This window comes from Schistocerca cancellata, chromosome 7 (assembly GCF_023864275.1).
Source record: "Schistocerca cancellata isolate TAMUIC-IGC-003103 chromosome 7, iqSchCanc2.1, whole genome shotgun sequence".
Lineage (NCBI taxonomy): Eukaryota > Metazoa > Arthropoda > Insecta > Orthoptera > Acrididae > Schistocerca > Schistocerca cancellata.
In genome coordinates, this window is record NC_064632.1 from 536,715,236 (window position 1) to 536,741,158 (window position 25,923).

The 25,923-nt window shown below is 39.9% G+C and overlaps 1 long non-coding RNA gene across 1 annotated transcript in view; it reads right to left on the reverse strand.

The window, feature by feature from the left end:
* The window catches only part of LOC126092217 (uncharacterized), a 761,555-nt gene that overhangs the window by 464,404 nt on the left and 271,228 nt on the right, over positions 1-25,923 (reverse strand). The window lies entirely within an intron of this gene.

Here is a 25,923-nt window from a genome sequence, read left to right on the forward strand (position 1 = left end):
CAGTGTAAACTTAGAGTCACTAACAGAACGTAGACTAGAAAGATTTTAATAACGTTATCTTATCAGCTGATGCGTATTGAGAATAGAACATCATATTTAGAAAAAATTAATTTCGGTAAATATTTTGTTTCTTATTGATAAACATCTCAGATATTGATTTTTAAGAACTAAAACACTAATGCACACTATTTTTCCTAAATGTGATCTTGTATTGTCAATACATATCAGCTGTTGATATTACTTTAATCAAAGCTCTCTAAGTCTACCTTGTGTTAAGGATTGTTTCATGGAAAACTTCAGGCAATATCTTAGAAGATACTACAGGGCAAAACCATCAATAAATTAATATAATTGTTATGATAAACTCATATAAATCAATTTATCCTGAATATTTTTTTAATTGCAATTCTTTGCTAACCCCAAAGAACTTTGTCACTAAGAAAATTCAGTACTATTTGTACATTACCATTATTTATATTTCACAGATATGTATAAGATAAGAAAACATATTCATCCAGTATCTTCAAACAGATTTGTAAAACACTTTAATGAAGTTGTGAGCCAAGATAATTCTATTTCATCCATAGTACAATTTATTATCTTTATCAGATAATCTGTTCCATCACTATCTTATTGCAGCTATAATACCTAAATATTCATCATATTACATGTGTCCCTACATATTTTATTCATATGTTACTACTTTCAAATATTAATACAGGTACTCTAATGAGAAAAATGAAATGTATGTTTAGAAATATGTAAATTTCACATATTAAATATTTTACCATAATATCTTATCGCTATTATATGATTAGATAAGAACACTAAAACAGGTTATTATAAAAGATGGCAAACTACTGTGGTTAACAATAAACATTACACAAAACACATTACAGCACATGACTAATATTGAAAATATCATCACAGTGCAGTTACAGAATGTGTCTTAAAGAAAAATCTTTCGTTAATATAAAGACCTATCACAGAAATGCTTCCTTTTGACAGTGATATTGGGTAGTACAGAGAAAATCATCATGTTCATAGTTACAATACGAAAAATAGTTGGACTTTTTATCATCATTAAACAGAGAAAATCTTTAAAAACTGTTTCATTGTGTGACATAAATTCTTAAGTATACACTCACAAGAAATTACTAAGGGAATCATATTAACCTACCATATGTAGGGCAAGTAGAACATATTGTTATTTTGTGTAACGTATGATTAATAACTGTAGATTCACTCTGAAGACAGAATTCCGAAAGTATGGACAGATAATTAAATAAAAACTATGAAAGTAACAAAACTGTTGCTGTTAGACTTGCAGGTATCGATTATTACTGTGTGGAGGGGTACACGAAAATAAAAATCTGAAGTACCAAACCCGCAGAAACATCAGTGTTAATCATCAGATTTTTATTATATGTCAAATATAAATGTGGATATTGTAAATATCCATCTTTTTACTGAAGAAGACATACCAGGAAGAGTCACTGAAATAATAAAGAAAATGTATAAGAGATTAGCAACATATTTCTGCTACAAAGCCAGTGGCATAATTAAATGATGACTGTAAAAATGATATAAATACTTACATGTGTAAGAGTGTAAACTTATGTTGACAGAGGAAGAGTATTGCAAGTATGGGTGAAATGTCAATTGCACTCAGTGACTTATTTTAAAATACAATGTAGTATCATGTACAGAAATCCTTTTACATTAAATGTCCAACAATTTAGTGCTTTTATGTAAAGGGCCAAAATGTTTATAATGTTGCCAAGTAAGAGGAAAGTTTATATTGGGACACTGTTGCTGTTGTTGTTGTCCACAGACTGGTTTCATGCAGCTCTCCATGCTACTCTATCCTGTGCAATCTTCTTCATCTCCCAGTACCTACTGCAACCTACATCCTTCTGAATCTGTTTAGTGCATTCATCTCTTGGTCTCGCTCTAGGATTTTTATCCTCAACGCTGCCCTCCAGTACTAAACTGGTGACCCCTAGATACCTCAGAACATGTCCTATCAACCAATCCCTTCTTCTAGTCAAGTTGTGCCACAAATTTCTCTACTCCCCAACCCTAGTCAATACCTCCTCATTAGTTATGTGATCTACCCATCTAACCTTCAGTACACTGTAATAACTATAATCTGTAATTTAGAAAAGCATCACTTGATCCAACCCATGTTCACAATTTATCTGGACACAATACACATTCATTAGCGGAAATAGTAGTTAAGCATGGTAAATAGTCGATTTACTTCCAAATAATTGTAATATCTCTTTATATTCGATGAATTATTCTGATACAATTCTACCCTTGAATGACGTTTACTATTTTTCTATCTTCATACTCGCAGAATCCATGCGAAAAGTAGTTCATACAATAGCTATGCCATGAGCGCATAAGTATTCTTTGTAGCACTCTCTCTGGTGGTAGAAAAAAAAAGAAAGGGAACTTCCGAGATTGTCTTCGTGTCGATTAGCCTGAGCTTGGTTTGGAAGAACTGTAATCTGGTTATTGAGATTTATCACAGAAAATAACTGATACGAAATGTACGATTAAAAGGAAATATATATAGATGGCACCTCCAAATAAAAGGTGTGTATTTTAAATTTGAGAATTAATGATATTTATCGATATATTGCGTAGTTGTTAATCAGAAGAGACTTCAGAAAGACTGGATACGAACCTGCATTTAATAATACAAGAGCTCCATTACTTCTTCGGAAGGTTAAACATCATCAAAGCCAAATATCCGCTTGATCTGAGGTTTCCCGACTGATTATACAACGCTCCCAAAAATTACGAGGCATTTTATTTGTACAGATTAGCAGACTGCCGCAAAGCACGAGCCTGCAGAGAAGAAGAATCATCGCCTGATTTCATTCTAACAAGTAAAATTTCAGAATCATTTTGAGTGACTGAGCTATGACTGTGTTTCCTATCATGAATGATTGATTACTCGAACGAATTAAGAGCTACTGAATTACGTAGATAGATAGGAGGAAAAAATTACAGTGGCGACAGTGAGACAGGACTCTTTTGGATTGTTATATAATATATGTATTTTTTGTTTCATGAAAACCAACGAGAACGAGAGGTAACTAATCTGAAGAGAGATTCGGTGCCCATTGTAAAAGATTGCGGATACCAAGAAACGATTTCAACTATTGGACAACACCGAGGCTACAGAACAAGGCCAGAGAAGTCTAATTTTTTTATCCTGTAGTTAAAATAGTTTGAAATCAATTTAGAAAGGACTTTTTCCAGATAGTAGTTAGAACTGTATATAGTGTGATTTTCGTATCTGGACATTGAACTTTGTACCATCTGTGAAGTAATTTGAAAGTTAAGTTTGACTACGACAGTAAATTTGAAACTGTATTTAGTGATTAGAACCTGATATTGACGGTTATTTAATGGTATTGACTAGAGCGGCATTTAAAATGTCATTGAATCAGCAACGAGACGTGCAACAGTCTTCAGCTGTTTGCGCAGAAGCAGAGGCCATGGATAGCAATTCTGAGACTGTTGTGGCTAGCGGTAGCAATATAAACAATCCCGCTGGTTCAGAAAACATCCATATAACAGTTGATCAGAGGGTTGCTGACACATTAGTTGTTATTATGCAACAGTTGTCTCTATTAGCCGAAGGCCAAGCGGAGGTAAAACGAGATTTATCCGTTATACAAAATGAACTCCAAAATCAATTAGCCGAAAATCAAACACAATTACAAAATCAGTTAAGAGCAACCTTTACCGAATTAGATCAGAGATTAAATACCCAGACACAGGAAATAAAAGAACAGGCAGAAAAGACCGAACAGAATCTGATTGCTCAAATTGAGCAGGTACGCCAACAATGCCAAGAAAACAATAGTAAATTAAAAGCGGAAATAAACGAATATGTATCCGTCAAAATTGACACAATACAAAAACAAGTAGAACTGTTTCCTCAAATAATACAAGCTCAAGAGGACATACAGTGTTCCGTAGCTATGATACCAGAAATTATAGAATCCCAAGATAATCTAAAGAAGCAATTTGACGAAGTGAAGGAAAAACAGACGACAGTGGAACATAGAATGAATGTACTTGCGGGAAAGATTTCAGAAATGACATTAGAGCGGCAAAATTTTCCTTCGGAAACCATAGAAGAAACTGTGAAAGTAGCTTTACAGTCAATTTCAGAGAGTTCCAAGAAGAATTTATTCAACAAAGGGTTGAAGGAAGTTCGTGAACAACTTGGCGAAGAATTCTCGCGTTGGAAAGAAAATATCGAAAGATCACTAGATCTCTCGCAGCAGGATTTAGAAACAGCGAGAAGTAGGAAACAAAACTCTCAATCTGCGCGTGACATTCCGTCCACGTCAAGATCCGATGTAGACAGAACTTGAACGTCACAAGTTAGATTCGATATAACGGATAGCCCCAGGGAAAAGTACGAACAGGATGATTTTTGGAATCGTAGTAGCGTTGAGGAGAAGATGAGTAAACAGAGACAATTTCAAATCTTTAACCCTGACAAAAAGAATGTTCATCCTGTAGTCTTTATTCGAAGTTTCAGTGGTCTATTTCCACGATCTTGGACAGAATGGCAAAAGATTAGTTTTGTATCTGGATATATACAAGGAACAGGAGCATTGTGGGCATCCGAACAAACATCTTCTTGTAAATGTTACAAAGAATTTGAGCATGCTTTTCTAGCAAAATATTGGTCTGCTGGAGTACAAGAAAGACTTAGGCAGGAAGTATTATATCCTGAGCCTTTCTCATTTTCTAGAGGATCTCTAAAGAGATATTTTGAGAAATACATTAATAAATCTCTGTATTGGGATGTACCGATTCCTTTGCCGGATATACTTAGAATACTCAAGTCCAGACTACCCACCAGTATAAGGAATCAGCTGTTATATATAAATGATAAGGATATAGACTCATTTATGACTACGCTTGATCGTATTGATATAATTGAGGAGGACAATAAAAGGGCAAGAGAAATGTCATATCAAAGAAGAGCAACAGAAGCGAATCCGAGCTGCAACTCGAGTGGGAATGGCAGTAATGGTAGCTGTAACACTAATCATAACCAACTACACTCTCTGAGGAGACTTAGCAATGGACAAAATGCAAACAATAATTATTACCATAATGGAAACTTTAGTAATGGTGCAGCGAGGGGCTATTTTAGGAACAGTAGGAATTTTAATCGATATAATCCAATGTATGGTAACACAGGACAGTTCTACCAACACCAGCAGAACAACAACAATAATTACACGAATCAAGCAAGACATTATAGACAGAATTCACCACAACAACCGATAATCACTGAAGTAGCTGAAGAGACAAATACCAATCGGACCAACAATCAGTCAAACTAAACATGACCGCATCGTGCCCCGGAGGAGCGGTCAGGGGATCTGTTAGGGGCGAAACAGTAAAATTACAATTGTTAAGATATAATGATGGTGAGCTGTTGATTGAAGAGTTAACAAAGGATTTAATAACGTGTCATAATGACAGATCGAGTGTTTCGGTATCGGAAGTATTTGTTGAAATAGAGGAAGTTCCAACGAATGTGATATTAGACACCGCCGCTTCCGCCAATGTCATCTCAGGCGCTCTTTTTAGGAGAATTATTAGGAAGAAGAAGGTACCAATTTTGCCGGTACAGAACTGCAAAATCATCGGAGCTGTTGGAGCACGCTATCCCAATGTCGAAATACAAACACAATTAGAGATGAAAATGGGAAATGTAGCAATAAAATGCACGTTCCTTGTAGTGGAGAAGTTAATAGTGGACTGTATTCTTGGTATTGGGAGTATGCAGGAGTACGATTGTCAGATTGATTTTTTGGGAGGAATAGTTAAATTTAGATTAAATGGAGAAGAGGTAGCAATGGATTTAAATAGAAAGGAAACGGTGCATGAGAAATATTGTCGCGGTGCCATAATTCAATTAATTGACACTACAAACTGTCGTTGGAAAGAGCTTTCAAAGTATTTGATACAACAGGAGGACTTTAACCAAACAACAATGATAAAAGCTAGTGAATCAAATCAGCTTACTGGAGAACACAGGCAGCAGCTCCATTATTTGTTAGAGGCATATGAAGAGATTTTTGATGTGAAACCAGGAATTATTAAAGGGTATATTTGTCACCTACAAGTGAAGCCACATCAGACTTACTGTTACACGCGCTATTCGATCCCCTGGCGTTTAAAACAATCTGTTCAAAGGGAGATAAATAGAATGTTCGAATGGAACTTGATTGAGCCATCAACTAATCCATATTGTTCTCTGCTCTAAGTCGTTCCAAAACCTGGAGGCAACGTAAGAAAAGTATGAAGATCAGAATTTAAAATGGGAGGAAAAGATTCGACTCGCACTTGTCAATTTAACAAACAAGGCAATACAACGGAAATTGACATACGATAAACGGATTCACCGGATTCAGACGTTTCATCTTGGAGAAAAGGTTTTATTGAGCGACACATCCATTCCTCGAAACTGATGAAGAACATAAAGAAATGGAATCTTATTTATATCGGACCATATGTTATTGTAAATATACCAAATCCTGGATCATACTTGTTGGCATATCCCGAATCGAAAAGAATAAAGGGATTATTCCCGCATAATGATATTAAGAAATTTTTTGAAGGATCGTAGATCTGTGATACCAAATATGGAGAAGAATTTAGAGTGGAATTTGACTATGAGTCGAATGTGTATATAAATATCAAGAAGTTTATGTTGTCTAGAGGTTGAGAGACAGTGAGATTGCTCCTGTGATAGGTTAAGAGACAGTGAGATTGCTCCTGTGATAGGTTAAGAGACAGTGAGATTGCTCCTGTGATAGGTTAAGAGACAGTGAGATTGCTCCTGTGATAGGTTAAGAGACAGTGAGATTGCTCCTGTGATAGGTTAAGAGACAGTGAGATTACTCCTGTGATAGGTTAAGAGACAGTGAGATTGCTCCTGTGACAGGTTAAGAGACAGTCAGATTACTCCTGTGATAGGTTAAGAGACAGTGAGATTACTCCTGTGATAGTTTAGCACAAAAATTTTTAAGATAGGTAGAAGAATTTGTTAATTACTAGTGTTTGTAAGTGTGGACTATGAGCAGAAGCCACAGTGATATACAATGAAAGTGCATCTACATTTCCTCAAGACACGGCACTTATGTGAGAATTGCGTGTGAAACTTGAACAGTGTGGGATATGTAGGTAAATACGCTGTGTGTATGATGTGCGCTGTTCACGCAAGATAACAAATGAACTGTGAAATGAAGCAACAGTCGATAATGTCACTATTGCAAACAATTGAAGAAACTCTCTGGTTGTGCGAGAGAAAATTATTATAATTTTTAGATTTTTCATTATGCCTTCTTTACCAGGAGAATTAATTTAAGAATTTTAATTAACATTTTATGAATAGCAGTTTGTGTGTTTCATATTATGAACATAATTGTTGAAATATATTTCCATAAATGTTCATAAGAGGATGAAGAAGATTCTGCGAGTGGATGATTTGTTAAATGAACATACATCATCATTAATGATATTTATTTGCAAGTGGATCTATAAATCAATTAATTATAAGAATAATGAAAATTTTTCAAATTATTCCTTTTGTGGAGTCAGTGTCATATGCCTATGTTTAAAATTTTTCATCAGGTGTAAACTTAAATTTTATCCATAATTTCGTAATTGAAAGCAAACCTCGGACAGATTCAATGCTCTACTTCCACCTGCACTATAACAAACCGAAGATTAGATCTAAAAACTTTTTTGAGAGGAATACATTCGATATGAGCTACAACAAAATTTAAATGCTCACAGTCTATTTGGCAATATTTTGGACAATCAGCAGTTGTAATTGGTATTGAGGACTACAAAAAAATTTGCAATTGTCAGGACTGATGGATGTTCCACTCTAGTACAGATGGAAGAATATAAGAATCCACTCCGATTTTGAGTTCACCGATGAAATATGGACTTTGTTGCCTTAATCCACTCTCTTCCAGGGATTTATTCAGTCAGAACCTTTTCTTATTCCACTTTAAACCTGTTTCATGTTCACGTCCCTGACCATCTGTTCCTGAGGTCATCTTCCTGTTTCTACGGCACATTACCAGCTTCTATCCTGTACCATAAGCCATCGCCTGTCCTCCGTGCCGCCTCCACCAGACGCTGTACGTCGCCTACGCGGTGTCCGTACCCAGTGTTCCTGTTCCATCGACTTCACAACGAGATCGCCGGCTACATCGTCGAAAGAAGAATTTTGAAAATTTTTTGAGCAATATTGTAAAATTTTTTTTGGCTATGAGGCACTTTTCCTTCGATCTAATCTATGGGGCTTCTATATATTTCAAAATTACTGGATTTAGGCTTTCCTATCTTCTTTAATACCTGAGCTGGGGTCTATTCTTCCGGGTTTTCCAGTGTTTCCCTGTGAAGGCCAGTTCCCAAATGGGTAGACATTTTTCGTAATTACACCAATCTACATCTTCCCTGGTTATGTACTCGGGATGCGGGTATACCCCGATACATGTAAAAGCTACAGCTTATGTATTCTCGTAACTTACTGTCTTAACATGTTACCCATACTATCTATAGTAAAATTCCACTAATTCAAAATATTCCTCTTTTGAATAATCAACCCAACAAATTTTTCCTGATAGCTCGCAAAGTGTATTATCATTAACTTTGCTCGCTGCGAGGGGCAATTGTAATATCTCTTTATATTCGATGAATTATTCTGATACAATTCTACCCTTGAATGACGTTTACTAATTTTCTATCTTCATACTCGCAGAATCCATGCGAAAAGTAGTTCATACAATAGCTATGCCATGAGCGCATAAGTATTCTTTGTAGCACTCTCTCTGGTGGTAGAAAAAAAAAGAAAGGGAACTTCCGAGATTGTCTTCGTGCCGATTAGCCTGAGCTTGGTTTGGAAGAACTGTAATCTGGTTATTGAGATTTATCACAGAAAATAACTGATACGAACTGTACGATTAAAAGGAAATATATATAGATGGCACCTCCAAATAAAAGTTGTGTATTTTAAATTTGAGAATTAATTATATTTATCGATATATTGCGTAGTTGTTAATCAGAAGGGACTTCAGAAAGACTGGATACGAACCTGCATTTAATAATCCAAGAGCTTCATTACTTCTTCGGAAGGTTAAACTTCATCAAAGCCAAATATCCGCTTGACCTGAGGTTTCCCGACTGATTATACAACGCTCCCAAAAATTACGAGGCATTTTATTTGTACAGATTAGCAGACTGCCGCAAAGCACAAGCCTGCAGAGAAGAAGAATCATCGCCTGATTTCGTTCTAACAAGTAAAATTTCAGAATCATTTTGAGTGACTGAGCTATGACTGTGTTTCCTATCATGAATGATTGATTGCTCGAACAAATTGAGAGCTACATAATCACGTAGATAGGAGGAAAAAATTACATAATGAAGGAAAATATAAAAGTGTAATAAAACCCTTAACCACATGTTTGGTAGATACATTTAAATACATCGAGAACCATTATCATTGAATTTATGAGAAGATATAGTGACAAATGAAAACAGTGTGCGAGCAAGAAAAGCTATGTATGTGGTCTGAATTCGTCTGCAGAATAACTGATGAATAAATATCCACTTCAGTTACCTGTAATTTCATACTTTATTACAAAACTGGTTTTGAAGCATAAAGCTTAATCTTCAGGTGCCTCCTGGGAACATCAATGTGTGGCAGTTGGGCAAGTCACTCAAATTACAGGTAATTACGACTATTTCGAATTTATAAAGTTATTACTATTTAAGAGCTTCCATATTGAACAAAATGAATATGGGAAAGTTGATGTGAGTCACATTGTCGCAAACTATTGTGGTAATTTATCTTTTAGAATATCTCAGTTTTATCAAAGGACTGATCTTTTTAGAAATTAGGTGTGTAATAAATTCCAGGTATCATGTATGAAATTGTATGAGTTAAATTTTCACAGTATTTCAAACTACATATACAACATGTCTCTGGTATGAAGTGGCAACTCTCACTTTATTTTTATCACAAGGTAATAGATTAATTAATTATTAAGACATAAGTTTGGTGTAAACCTGTTTTATATTAAGCTCTATCAATTATTACCACTTGCGTGAACTTACTTATTTATCGAATGAAACAAGTTTACAGTTGATTATTTATTATGATGAGCAAAATGTATTAAATAATTTGAGTACTTCAGTGAGATTTAAATTTGCTGAAAGGAACGAAATGTAACTGTACAAAAAGTCCTCTGCAAGTCTTTATAATTTGTAATGTCTTTATGAACCAAATTTAAAACCCTGAATGAATGCTTGTTAGCTGCAGTAGTTTTTCCCAAACCTTAAATTTCTGGTATCATTCTTCATTTCTGTAGCCGATTTTGCAAACTTCAATGCACCATGTTTCTCTCTCCATGAAATAGGAGTTCATTGTCAAATACGTGTGTCTAAATGGATTTCATTCTGGATCGTAATGTTGTATTCGTGAAATAAGGTGTGAGAAATCACAGAGGAAAGCATGCATATGCTGTGTTTATTAGACAAGGTTGTTAACCAAAGAGAAGCTTCAATACTCCTCTTGTGTTTCCTAACTTGATGGTACGAACTATTGCCAAGGCTGAATATAGTGTGAAACTCAGGAAAGTTTCGTTCGGCATTAAATACGTGTAGTGATTACCTCATAGTTGGCCTCAATGGTCTGATGATATATGAACTTTTCTGGTTGCTAGCTGAGGAAATTAGTTTACGTGTTATTTTGTCAGGCTAACAGACAAATCATCTCATTGGTTTTAGCTGTAGAGAGACCTGAACCAATGGAAATGTCTCTGGATGGGAAATAAGTAATTTCTCTGCCATTAGTACTGCCCCAATGAAATAGAAGATCTAAGATTGAAAGTCAATTACGGGAGTTATTGTGGACTTCAGAAAGTGGCGCCTCAGTTTTGGTCCCCAATGGAGGGAGGAAAACAGATCTGTAGAAACATGCCAGGGAGTGCTAGGGGCAGTTTTCCAATTTTGCAATGAACCTGTTGTCAAACTGTCATCAAACCGATGAAAAAACGTACACCTTCTGATGGTAAAATACTCTGTAAATAACATAAATAGCTAATTATATGCATTACTTTTCTCGAGTAAAAACTATAGGAGGCATATGGTGAACCTCGTATTCCTTAACCTACCTAGATTTTTTGACTGAACGTTGCGGTTAACATAATCAGTTGCTTTAGAGGAGTCCCTGAAGACACAATCGTTTGAGATTATGTGTTTGTAATATTTCAGTAAAAGAGTACATTGCTGCATCTATATATTATTTCACTAGAAATAAGAAAGTCATATTTGGGACTCCTAATATTTCAATGATTTCTCGGTAGCTTTGAGTACATAACCTTCCTAAAAGCTTGGAAGAATTTGTGTCGAGATGGGTTTGTAAACATATTTCACAGCGGATTATTGAAATGTTACCCGAAAATAATTTTACCTTACACGTATAACAGCATCACTTATTCTATGATTAATTTTGTAGCGTGTCTATGGAAATGTTAGCAAACCAACGCGAACTTTTACTTTTCACGGCATGCATATATTGCAAAATGCTTTAGCACAGCGGACGTCCACCGCGAAAATCATTGTTGTCGAGTCACTGAGCTCATCTGTGGAAATTACGATGAGTAAGAGATGTGAGTCTGCACGATTTTTGCGGAAGCAAATGAATGACGTTCGTCGTGGAGGACGCTATAACATTTTGCCTGGATTTACCTTAGAATAGGTTTACGACGTGTTTCGAGACGAGACTTATCTGTAACATACGCAAATTGTGATGCATCAGTTAATAAACATGCGTGTTCCCACCAACATTTTTACAATATTTCGCTTTCCCCTCAGTAGTTTGGCTCCATCTTTATGGCTACGCGGGCTTCATGCTTTACGATAGTGTAGTTTAGGGGCAGCTTGTCACCTCTTCACAGAGCGATGCGACTACATATAGCGCCGTAACAGTTGGCTCTCGCCGCTTCATGGGAACCAGGAACAGCAACCACACGAGTCGTGGTGAGGTCGGGCATTTTTCCAGCGCCGCCGTTGTACTGCGTTGCTGTCTTGCAAACGGGCTGCCGCGCTATAATACGATCCTGGCGCAAAATGAATAATTACCATGCAATGAATAATAATGAGCTTCGAAATAAAGCTTGCGCCGGGAGGGCGATAAAATTTTCAAGGCACCGCACTGTGGAGCGAAACCCATCTTCGGAATTGTAATCGATACTCCCAGCACAACACAACTTCCTACTTAAAAGTTCGTTCGTATATTGAGAGAAAAAGCTCATTATTAGGAAACTTATAATGCGTTTAGGACGTCGCGGAGTTTATCGCAATGAGTTGTCTCGTCGGAGGAAGGAAAATGGCGATTAAGGAGTTTGGTCGTTAGTCACTCACGACGAGGTAAGAGTTTTTGGGTCGGAAAATACGAAGCTGTTGTTAGTTGGAGCACGCGGAATAGTCACGCAAGGAACGATATGGGGTTAAATACCTGGCTCTTTGACACATTACGTGATTTTCAAGTTTGTTCGATGAGAAGGGCATACAACCTCGGAATGTCAGCTGAAATTTTGACAAGCGACGACTAGATTAAAAAATAGCTAGTTTTCATGTAACTTATTCTGTAAGTTTAGAAATTTACCGGTGCCATGAACTAATTTTGATAAGATGTACATCAAACTTGTATGCCAGACGGTTGATATCTACTTAGTATATTAAGGTAGACATGGACCTCGGCAGTAATTTATTCGAGAGGGGCTAATTTCGAAAGTTCCATTTTAATCAGCTAATTAGTTGAGTCTGAGAAAGTGCCGTGGTCCTAGAAATAAATTTCGCATGGCGTACATGGATGACATGGTCCTTCTAGCCACAGGGGAAAAAGAATTACAGGATTTGGTGGACACCATTGCAACTAACGGAAAAAAATATGGAATGAAAATTAACACAAATAAAACAAAAGTATTGGCAATAGGAGGAAATAAGGAAATAAAAATTGTGCTGAATGGAGAAACACTAGAACAGGTGCAAAATTTTAAGTATCTTGGAAGCAGGATAGACACCGACTGGAAGTGAACCACAGAAATTAAAACAAGGATAGCAATGGCAAAAGAGGCGTTTTATGAGAAAAGGAGAATCTTCTGCAGCGGTCTGGACAGAGAACTCAGAAAGAGACTCATAAAATGTCTTGTATGGAGTGTTCTTCTACTATATGGCGCTGAAGCAAGGACTATGAGGAAAAATGACAGAGAAAGGCTGAAGGCTTTTGAGATCTGGACATGGCGGAAGATGGAGAGAATAAGTTGGATGGACAGAGTAAAAAATGAAGAGGTACTGAGAAGAGTGGGAGAGAATAGACAGTTACTAGATGTAATAAAGAGAAGAAAAAGAAATTGGATGGGCATATATTAAGAAAGAATGATGGACTGATAAAAACAGTTTTAGAAGGTTATGTAGAAGGGAAAAGGAAGCGAGGAAGGAAGAGATTCCAGATACTGGATGACATGATGGACGGTACAACATACAGCAGCCTTAAGAAGGAAGCAATGGATCGCAGAAGTTGGAGAGGCAAAGGACCTGCTAATATAGTAGATAACTGATGATGATGACATAAAGCTTATTACATTTTAAACGTTTGGTTGTTTCACAGCCATTTTAAACTGACGTAGTACCGCGTACACGAGGTAAAAGAGGGCAGTGCACTGCTGGAGCTCTCATTGTACTCAGGCGATTCATGTGTAAAGGTGTCTGACGTAACTATGGCTGCACGGCGGAAATAATAGAGTCTCAACACGGAATGGTAGTTCGAGCTATACGCACGGGACGTTCCATTTCGGAAATCGTTAGGGAATTCAATATTCCAAAATCCACACTGTTCAGAGTGTGACGACAATACCATACTTCAGGCGTTACCTCGCACCACGGACAACATGGTGGCCGACGGCCTTACCTTAAAGAGCGAGAGTAGCGGCTTTTGCGTGGAGTTATCATTGCTAAGACACACAAGCAACACTGCGCGAAATAACCGCAGAAAAGCTGGCCGCGGTGGCCGAGCAGTTCTAGGCGCTTCAGTCCGGAACCGCGCAGCTGCTACGGTCACAGGTTCGAATCCTGCCTCGGGCATCGATGTGTGTGATGTCCTTAGGTTAGTTATGTTTAAGTAGTTCTAACAAGGGAACCTACCCATCGCACCCCTCTCAGATTTAGTTATAAGTTGGCACAGTAGATAGGCCTTGAAAAACTAAACACAGAGCAATCGAGAAAACAGGATGAAGTTGTGTGGAACTATGAAAAAAAATAATCAAAATATACAAACTGAGTAGTCCATGCGCAAATAGGCAACATCAAGGACTAAGTGAGCTCAAGAGCGCCGTGGTCTCGTGGTTAGCGTGAGCAGCTGCGTAACGAGAGGTCCTTAATTCAAATCTTCCCTCGAGTGAAAATTTTACTTTCTTTATTTTCGCAAAGTTAAGATCTGTCCGTTCGTTCATTGACGTCTCTGTTCACTGTAATAAGTTTAGTGTCTGTGTTTTGCAACCGCACCGCAAAACCGTGCGATTAGTAGACGAAAGGACGTGCCTCTCCAATGGGAAGCGAAAACATGTGATCGCAAGGTCATAGGTCAACCGATTCCTCCACAGGAAAACACATTTGATATATTCTATACGACACTGGTGACGGCATGTGCGTCACATGACAGGAATATGTTGTCGACCCACCTAACTTGTACACTTGGCGAATGGGAAAAAAGATTCTTCTACATTGCCCGATTTAGGTTTTCTTGTTAATGTGATAATCACTCCCAAAAATGTGATGAAAACATAAGAGTTTGTCACATAAACTGCAACAAATGAATGCAACAGATTCACAGTCGCTTATTTTTTTCATAGTTCCACACAACTTCTTCCTGTTTTCTCGATTGATCTGTGTTCAGTTTTTCAAGGCCTATCCACTGTGCCAACTTATAACTAAATCTGAGGGGGGTGCAGTGGGGAGGTTCCCTTGTAAGTTCTAGGTGACTCATGACCTCAGATATTAAGTCCCATAGTGCTCAGAGCCATTTGAACCATAACCGCAGAAATCAAGATGAGAAGACTCCTAACGTATCCGGTAGGACAGTACTGGGAAATTTGGGGTTAATGGGCTATGACAGCAGACGAGCCACGCGAGTGTCTTTGCTAAGATCACGACATCGCCTTCAGCGCCTGTCCTGGTCTCTTGACCACAACTGTTGGACACTAGACTACTGGAAAACGGTGGCCTGGTCAGCTGACTTCCAATTTCAGTTGGTACGAGCTGAAGGTAGGATTCGAGAGTGGTACAGGTCCCACAAAGCCAGGAACACAGGTTGTCAACAAGGCTCTGTGCAAGCTGGTGATATCGTCTGCGTTTACATGGAATGGACTGCGTCCTTGTGATGTTCGTCTACTTGGAGACAATTTGCATCCTTTCGTGGACTACATGTTCCCAAACAACGACGGAATTTTTGTAGATTACATTGCGCCACGTTAGCACGTCACTATTGTTCGTGAGTGGTTTGAAGAACAATTTCGACAATTCGAGCGAATGGTTTGGCCATCCATAATGCCCGATATGAATCCCATCGAACATTTATGCGACGTAATCGAGACATCTGTTTGTGCACAAAACCATACACTGGCTACGCCTTCGCAATTATGGACGACTATAGAGGCAGCGTGGCTCATTATTTCTGCAGGGGACTTCCAACTACTTGTACGTCCACGTCACGGTCTAGTTGCTTCGCTATGCCGGGCAAAAGGAGATCCGATACGATATTAGGTAGTATCCCATGACTTTAGACACAGTGTATTTCAATACTGTACTGAAGTATATCTTTTTATGTTTTTAACACTAATATGGGTGTAGGATATTTTCGGAAAGAATAGCCTAGGAGCCAACCAACATAGCGCTGGTGTCCCTCGTCCGGTATGTTACTGTGTACACATGGCCTCTGGACTACAGAACTCACACTTTATGGATGAACGTCGCACAAGGTTGCCCCCCAAATAGTTTAAGAACCGCATACTTAAGTAAGGTCCAAAGACCTTTTAGATTTTTATATTTTCGTAATTTTTATTCTGGTCAGGGGCAGAAATTTATATTTTTTTCTGTGTGAAACGCCCGCTAAATCACGCAGGTCTAACAGGTAATTAGGATTGTGGAAAGGGACAAGGGCGTTGCGATCGGATTCATTTCACAATTGTAATTTATTATCATTTAGTTCACAAATACACTTTTGAATGAATTAAATTTGTTTCGCGGCTGAAGGCCTCCAAACAGATGCTTTAGAATAAGTTCAATTTTGAAAAGACATGAAACACAGTTAAATTTACGAATAAGATGAATCGTATATATATATGAGATCAGAATGCGGAGCGCCTGAAGGCCGACGGATTAAATCTTCTAAATTCCAAATATACTATGATGATTATTGAAGGCAGGAGGCCACAATGTTTTAAGATGCTAACAGGGCTGATGGCCCACAGGTTGCACAGAAAGAGATAAACAAACGCAATACGATGGCTGAGGGCCGCATAGTTAAATTCTGCAATTTAAGGAAATATATATTGCAACAATCGGTAAAACAATATATTAAGTTTAAAAATTTCCTTTTTGCAACACCAATGGCGGAAGGCCCACAATAGCTTGTAAAATCTTTCAGAGGAAATTACAATAACCTTTCAAGAGCAGAAGGCAATAATGTTTGGTTCAAATGGCTCTGAGCACTATGCGACTTAACTTCTGAGGTCATCAGTCGCCTAGAACTTAGAACTACTTAAACCTAACTAACCTAAGGACATCACACACATCCATGCCCGATGCAGGATTCGAACCTGCGGCCGCAGCGGTCACGCGGTTGCATACTGAAGCGCCTAGAAACGCTCGGCCACCACGACCGGCTCACAATGGAGTACACGAGAATTTAAGCACACCCCCCCCCCCCAACCCAAAAAAAAATTACAATTATCACTATCCCCCAACAAACGCGTATGTGAACTGAGCTTACAAAACTACACACCATGTTGAGCAGCAACAGGAAAAGACACTGCCTAAAAACTACGTTAGCGGCCAGGGCAGGTAATCAGAACACTAACGGCCACAGGGCAGAAAATTCCACTGGTGCACTTGACTATGGGTCAATTAATTTGATCAATTCCACCTGACGGCGGCTATCTCGAACACTCCACCAGTTGTTGCTCACAGGAAAACCTCCACAACAGCAACGCCGGAACCAACAACGTAATGCTCAAAACCACTCAACGTTCACGTTCTGGGTCGGCAAGCGACGATGCTAGTACCGTTCGGAGAGCTCCAGACAGACTACGACACTGCGTAGAGACCGCCAGAGGCCCAGTAAACTACGCCGCACGGAGATGTCCTCGGACCAAACGACCGACCAACAATCCACCAAAAGTCAGGCCCGGCTTAAGGGGCTCCGGAAAGGCTCAAAATCATGAAAAGTTCAATTTTTACTTTTTTGCGTTTTCTGAATCTGCAGACTATTACCTTTTAATAGATATATAATTTATTCAATTCCGAAGACTACAACTATTTTTAAATTTTTTTTGAAATGTGTTCTACATGGGCGTGACCCACTGTGGCGCTGTTAAACTGCTGTCAAATGGTGTTATTATTAACGTCCGTGTTCATCAGGTACATTTTACCGATGTGAGATAAAGTATGTGTTGTGGCTAACCTGTGATGGTTCAGTATATATCGCTGGTGTGATTGTCGATTGTTTCATGTTTATTTACTCTGTCGTTATCTCGAAAATATTCGTAATTAATTCTGTTTCTTGAGTCTCTGTTTTGTTGAAGTATAATAATGAGTAAACGTAAAGTTGCTGTTGCGACTTTCAATGATGGCACCATTGTAAGGTGCAAGGTATTTAGAAATATGGGAATGAAGATAGGTTCTAACATGGTACGAGCGATGCTTGCTTTAGACAAGGAACGCCTTAGGGCTGCAGACAGGGCTGTAAAGAGTCTAGAAATACAAGCAAGAGTAAACAGGAGGAGGAACAAGAGGAAGCTGGAGGAGGAGTTTGCAGAGGATGAAGATAATCCATCCTATGGACCTGGAATGCACTAAAAAGTTAATCCAATCTTTGTCGCTCGATTCCCAAAACTTTTATTTTGTCATACTAATTACATGTTTTCTAAGGATCTTCCAAACATATTTGTTTCAAACAAAATGTTACACAGTATCTTCTGCATAATTTAACACAGCCTTTTTCCAAAAAAACTGTATATTTTTGAATATATAAATAAAAAATTGCAAAAAAATGTTGTGAATTTTCATTACAATTGAAAAAAAAATCATCTTCAATAACTGAACTAAAATTTTGTAAAATTCCTGTGTTAAGTTGTAGCCCATATTCCAATAAATAATCTGTAAAAAGTTCAACTTCCTACCTCAAATACTTTGTGAGGAAAGATGTAATTTATAAGCGTTATTTTAACATTGCAAGTATAGGGCGTTCCGGAGCCCCTTAGGTGATGCGTGGCGGCAACGGTGGGGCGGGCGATGTCCACGCAGGGCTCACTGCTGCTGCAAGCCGGCGACTGGCTGGCCCGGGCTGCGCTCCAGACGCGTTGCTACTACCTGGCAGGGCCCAACTCACGACCCGAACTGTCGCTGCCATCTCTCCTCCTCGCACGTTGGCCGGAGTGGCCAAGCGGTTAAAGGCGCTACAGTCTGGAACCGCGCGGCCGCTACGGTCGCAGGTTCGAATCCTGCCTCGGGCATGGATGTGTGTGATGTCCTTAGGTTAGTTAGGTTTAAGCAGTTCTAAGTTCTAGGGGACTGATGACCTTAGAAGTTAAGTCCCATAGTGCTCAGAGCCAGCCTCGCACGTTGCTACTGACTTCACGACAGATAACAACCGGGAAATAATAGTAGCCGAGCAAAGACCCTATCAGGGGGGATATACCGATACGCGCTACTAGCGCCGATGACGGTCTGGCAAAACAGCAACTCAGAAGGGAACCTCCCCATCGCACCCCCCTCAGATTTAGTTATAAGTTGGCACAGTGGATAGGCCTCGAAAAACTGAACACAGATCAATCGAGAAAACAGGAAGAAGTTGTGTGGAACTATGAAAAATAAATAAGCAAAATGTACAAACTGCATAGTCCACGCGTAAGTTAGGCAACATCAAAGACAATATGACTTCAGTAGCGCCGTGGTCTCTTGGTTAGCGTGAGCAGCTGCGGAATGAGAGGTCCTTGGGTCAAGTCTTCCCTCGGGTGAAAAGTTTAATTTTTTTTATTTTCAGACAATTATCAAAGTTCAGGCACTCACACATAATCAACTTCGCTCTCCAAAATTCCAGGACATGTTCAGATTTGCTTGGACATATGCAGGATTTGGCTGTCTACACTAGGAAAAATTTGAAAACGTTAAAAACATATGTTGTGACAGAGCACAGGGAAAACTGTGCGACTGTGAAACTGTTGCATTCATTTGTTGCAGTTTATGTGACAAACTCTTACGTTTTCATCACTTTTTTGGGAGTGATTATCACATCGACAAGAAAACCTAAATCGGGCAAGGTAGAAGAATCATTTTACCCATTCGCCAAGTGTACAAGTTAGGTGGGTCGACAACATATTCGTGTCACGTGACGCACATGCCATCACCAGTGCCGTATAGAATATATCAGACGTGTTTTCCTGTGGAGGAATCGGTTGACCTACGACCTTGCGATCAAATGTTTTCGGTTCCCATTGGAGAGGCACGTCCTTTCGTCTACTAATCGCACGGTTTTGCGGTGCGGTCGCAAAACACAGACACTAAACTTATTACAGTGAACAGAGACGTCAATGAACGAACGGACAGATCATAAGTTTGCGAAAATGAAGAAAGTAAACTTTTCACTAGAGGGAAGACTTCAACCAACGACCTCTCGTTCCACAGCTGCTCATGATAACCACGGGACGACGGCGCTCCTAAACTCTCACTTTCCTTGATGTTGCCTATGTTGCACATGGACTACTAAGTGTGTATATTTTTCTTATTTTTTCATAGTTCCACACAACTTCTTCCTGTTTTCTCGATTGATCTGTGTTCAGTTTTTCAAGGCCTATCCACTGTGCCAACTTATAACTAAATCTGAGGGGGGTGCGATGGGGAGGTTCCCTTGTCAGTATCTCCAGTAATTTAAATCAACGTGGTGAGATGGAAATACGTTAAAACAGGGTATAAAATACCAAATGGTGGGACAGCGAGCCATGCACGCCTCGCTGTGTTTGTGTCCGCAGATGAAGTACAGGTGAATACACCTACACAGCATCATTATATTCTTTATTACTAAAATCTCTTTACCGTGTAAAACTGAATGAATTCTCAGAAAGCCTCGACGAGTCAACTGAAAACTGACTGGTGAGATTGAGTTGGCGCTAGCAATGAGGTTGCTCTTGTGGGAATTGTGGACGAGTGTCGAGTAAGTGTAATGTAACCATGTTAAGACTGTGCTAAGCGTTGGACTGTCACATTATGTAGCTCATTAAAGGCTGTACAAGGAAGAAACAGAGGAAAGGTCAGGTACTCTATTTCGACAACTTTCTGTACAGATACCCAAGTTTGCAAAACAATCCCGACACCGCCAGAATGAAAAAAAAAAGAAAAAACGGTATACTTTCCCGCGAACAACATGCCAACCAAACAATGTACTGGGTGGTTATAATTAAAGTGCAGCTGCTGACAAATCTCCAGCGTGCTCTGTAATCATCGAATGGCAGGGAAACTTGGTAGACATTCTAATGGGTTAATGCGAAACCAATTTCCACAGGAAAAAAATTAGGTCCAAATGTGGCTACCAGGTGTAAATCTGACGCTGTGTATGCAAGAAAGGAGCGCAGAAATGTTCCCATGCATAATGGATTAGCAACGATACTTGGGCAGAAATGGTCAAACAAGTGAAAAGTCACAAGGATTCAAATCAGGCGATCTTGAGATCATGCATCTGGAAAACCTCTATAGACAACACATTCGTGGAAGATTGCATAGCCGGCCGGTGTGGCCGTGCGGTTAAAGGCGCTTCAGTCTGGTACCGCGTGACCGCTCCGGTCGCAGGTTCGAATCCTGCCTCGGGCATGGATGTGTGTGGTGTCCTTAGGTTAGTTAGGTTTAATTAGTTCTAAGTTCTAGGCGACTGATGACCTCAGCAGTTAAGTCGCACAGTGCTCAGAGCCATTTGAGCCATTTTTGATGATTGCATTAAGCAGGTCTTTCACTGGGCGAGCGACATGAGGCGTTGTGCGCCAACTTGCATGAAGATATTGGTGTCCACAAAGCTGCGTCCTTCTAAAGCAGCAATCACATTCTGTACAAGGAGGTCTCGATTATGTGCAGACGTCACGGTATACGCGACGCGTTCTCAGGGCGTATTCTCTTCAAAGAAGAACTGATCGACAGTAAAATACATAGCACAACGTACAGTCACACACGGCGAGTGTTTTTTGTGTACACCACACGGTTTAACAGTACCCCAAATTCGGCATTCCTGTGGTTTCGCTGTACCCTGAAGTGTAAAATACGCCTCGTGACTCAACAGAATATTGTCTGGCTACATTTCGTCAACTTCGATCGGTGCCAGAAACCGAAGAGCAAAATCAGAACGTAGCTGAGGTTACTGTTGCTGAACCGCTTGGATCTTGTACGGGTACATGTGTAAAATAGACCGAAAAACTTCCCTTACTATTGACCACGGGATGGACTGTTCTCGTGACCCGAAAAGTTCAGCGTTAGAAGAGGCACATGTTGCATTGTCAGTTACCAGCAGCAACCAATCTCGTCAGTAACTTCCATCGGAAATGGACGCTTTCCACATTCAGGTGCTATACGAAGCTCACCCGTGTTTTCGAATTTCATTTTCATCTTCGTTAACGAATTTAATGAATCGGGCCTGTCCTCAAATCTTTCAGTCGGCGATGCTCTCTCAATGCAGCACTTTAATTGTCGTCTTTCACGTAAAACAGATTCACTAAGAACGCAAGGTCTCTCTTCTCGATAGCCACACTGTTCACTCACGTTATGGCTCGTCACATGACAGCGCCGATGTCATAATGCAATACGAACAATATACAACGACAGATACACTATGTGATCAAAAGTAACCGGACACCCCCAAAAACGTATGTTTCTCATATTAGGTGCATTGTGCTTCCACCTACTGCCAGGTACTCCATATCAGCGACTTCAGTAGTCATTAGACATCGTGAGAGAGCAGAATAGGGCGCTCCGCGGAACACACGGACATCGAACGTGGTCAGGTGATAGAGGGTCACTTGTGTCATACCTCTGTACGCGAGATTTCCACATTCGTAAACATCCCTAGGTCCACTGTTTCCGATGTGATAATGAAGTGGTAACGTGAAGGGACACGTACAACACAAAAGCGTACAGGCCGACGTCGTTTATTGACTGACAGAGACCGCCGATGGTTGAAGAGGGTCGTATTGTGTAATAGGCAGACATCTATCCAGACCATCACGCAGGAATTCCAAACTGCATCAGGATCCACTGCAAGTACAAGGCGGGAGGTGAAAAAACTTGGATTTCATGGTCGAGCGTCTGCTCGTAAGCCACACATCACGCCGGTGAATGCCAAACGACGCCTTGCTTGGTGTGAGGAGCTTAAACATTGGACGATTGAATAGTGGAAAAACGTTGCGTTGAGTGACGAATCACGGTACACAATGTGGCGATCCGATGGTAGGGTGTGTTTATGGTGAATGCCCGATGAACGTCAGCTCCCACCACGTGTAGCGCCAGCAGAAAAATTCGGAGGCGGTTGTGTTATGGTGTGGTCGTGTTTTTCTAGGAGGGGACTTGCGCCCCTTGTTATTTTGCGTGACACTATGATAGCACAGGCCTACATTGATGTTTTAGGCACCTTCTTCCTTCCCACTGTTGAATAGCAATTCAGGGATGGCGATTACATCTTTCAACACGATCGACTAACTGTTCATATTGCACTGCCTGTGGCGGAGCGGTTATACTACAATAACATCGCTGTAGTGGACTGGCCTGCACGGACCTGACCTGATTCCTATACAACACTTTTGGGATGTTTTGGAACGCCGACTTCGTGCCAGGCCACACCGACTGACATCGATACCTCTTCTCATGAAGAATGGGCTGCCATTTCCCAAGAAACCTTGCAGCACCTGACTGGACGTAGGCGTGCGAGAGTGGAAGCTGTCATCAAGGCTAAGGATAGGCCAACAGCATAATGTATTGCAGCATTACCGATGGAGGACGCCACGAACTTGTGATTTTCAGCCAGGTGTCCGGATACTTTTGATCACATAGTGTGTGTGATCTGGTGGCAAAAAAAAGAGAGAAAATCCAGAGTAAATCGGTTCCACATTAATGCATTATCATATCTATTAATTTTCGCCTATCGTACGGTAAGTGATTGTCCACACTGGTCCTCCGCGAGTAGCTGCAGTTTAATCATAACCACCCGGTAATATTTACCAAAGCCACTGCGTCACTCCTTGCATGCGGGTGAATAAACACAAAGAGAGTCATTTCTAGAAATGCGTGAGAATTTTGACATTAGTAAAAAGTGTACTAGAGATCCCCTAAGAAGGCAAGTGTCCAACCCCCTCCCCCCGTCTCTTGCGGACTCCTATGTTACCACCCGCAATAGGTTCGTGGAAAGTAAAGCATTATGGTGCTGAAACCGATCTTCCCGCCAAGGGCATCTTTATCTTAATGAGAATACGGCGAGTTACGTAAAAACTGGCGAATAATGATGATTTTTTGGACTTTAGTTATGTGGACCCATCCATTTCAAATCTTCTGAGAATTTCGAATCTTCGCAGACTTGCTTGTAGTGTTGTGCAAGAAGGGTCCCGTGATCTGAGGTACAATAAGAAGTCTCCCTGTGGACTTCTTTGCAGCAAGAGCATGCAATACGACTTACTATGTTCCTTGCAGCGAATTCTATCGGCAAGTACGGTGCTTTCGTTCGTTCTTGGTGGTTTTAGTTACATGGGCTTTTTTTTTTTTTTTTTTTTTTGTCATCAGTCTGCTGACTGGTTTGATGCGGCCCGCCACGAATTCCTTTCCTGTGCTAACCTCTTCATCTCAGAGTAGCACTTGCAACCTACGTCCTCAATTATTTGCTTGACGTATTCCAATCTCTGTCTTCCTCTACAGTTTTTACCCTCTACAGCTCCCTTAGTACCATGGAAGTCATTCCATCATGCCTTAGCAGATGTCCTATCATCCTGTCCCTTCTCCTTATCAGTGTTTTCCACATATTCCTTTCCTCTCCGATTCTGCGTAGAACCTCCTCATTCCTTACCTTATCAGTCCACCTAATTTTCAACATTCGTCTATAGCACCAAATCTCAAATGCTTCCATTCTCTTTTGTTCCGGTTTTCCCACAGTCCATGTTTCACTACCATACAATGCTGTACTCCAGACGTACATTCCCAGAAATGTCTTCCTCAAATTAAGGCCGGTATTTGATATTAGTAGACTTCTCTTGGCCAGAAATGCCTTTCTTGCCATAGCGAGTCTGCTTTTGATGTCCTACTTGCTCTGTCCGTCATTGGTTATTTTACTGCCTAGGAAGCAGAATTCCTTAACTTCTTTGACTTCGTGACCATCAATCCTGATGTTAAGTTTCTCGCTGTTCTCATTTCTACTACTTCTCATTACCTTCGTCTTTTTCCGATTTACTCTCAAACCATACTGTGTACTCATTAGACTGTTCATTCCGTCCAGCAGATCATTTAATTCTTCTTCACTTTCACTCAGCATAGCAATTCATCAGCGAATCGTATCATTGATATCCTTTCACCTTGTATTTTAATTCCACTCCTGAACCTTTCTTTTATTTCCATCATTGCTTCCTCGATGTACAGATTGAAGAGTAGGGGCGAAAGGCTACAGCCTTGTCTTACACCCTTCTTAATACGAGCACTTCGTTCTTGATCGTCCACTCTTATTATTCCCACTTGGTTGTTGTACATATTGTATATGACCCGTCTCTCCCTATAGCTTACCCCTACTTTTTTCAGAATCTCGAACAGCTTGTACCATTTTATATTGTCAAACGCTTTTTCCAGATCGACAAATCCTATGAAAGTGTCTTGATTTTTCTTTAGGCTTGCTTCCATTATTAGGTGTAACGTCAGAATTGCCTCCCTCGTCCCTTTCCTTTTCCTAAAGCCAAACTGATCGTCACATAGCGCATTCTCAATTTTCTTTCCCATTCTTCTGTACATTATTCTTGTAAGCAGCTTCGATGCATGAGCTGTTAAGCTGATTGTGCGATAATTCTCGCACTTGTCAGCTCTTGCCGTCTTCGGAATTGTGTGGATGATGCTTTTCCGAAAGTTAGATGGTATATAGCCAGACTCATATATTCTACACACCAACGTGAATAGTCGTTTTGTTGCCACTTCCCCCAATGATTTTAGAAATTCTGATGGAAAGTTATCTATCCCTTCTGCCTTATTTGACCGCAAGTCCTCCAAAGCTCTTTTAAATTCCGATTCTAATACTGGATCCCCTATCTCTTCTAAATCGATTCCTGTTTCTTCTTCTATCACATCAGACAAACCTTCACCCTCATAGAGGCTTTCAATGTATTCTTTCCATCTATCTGCTCTCTCCTCTGCGTTAGGAATTTTATTGTGCCTAAAGGTTTGCCTTATAATGGTGATATAATTCTCATGGCCTATGGAAAGTTAGAGTCGCAAACACAGATCTTCGAGCGCGGCCTGATGGCCATATAGTTAAAATCGCCGACTATGTAGATACCGGCCGTGAAAGCCGGCCTT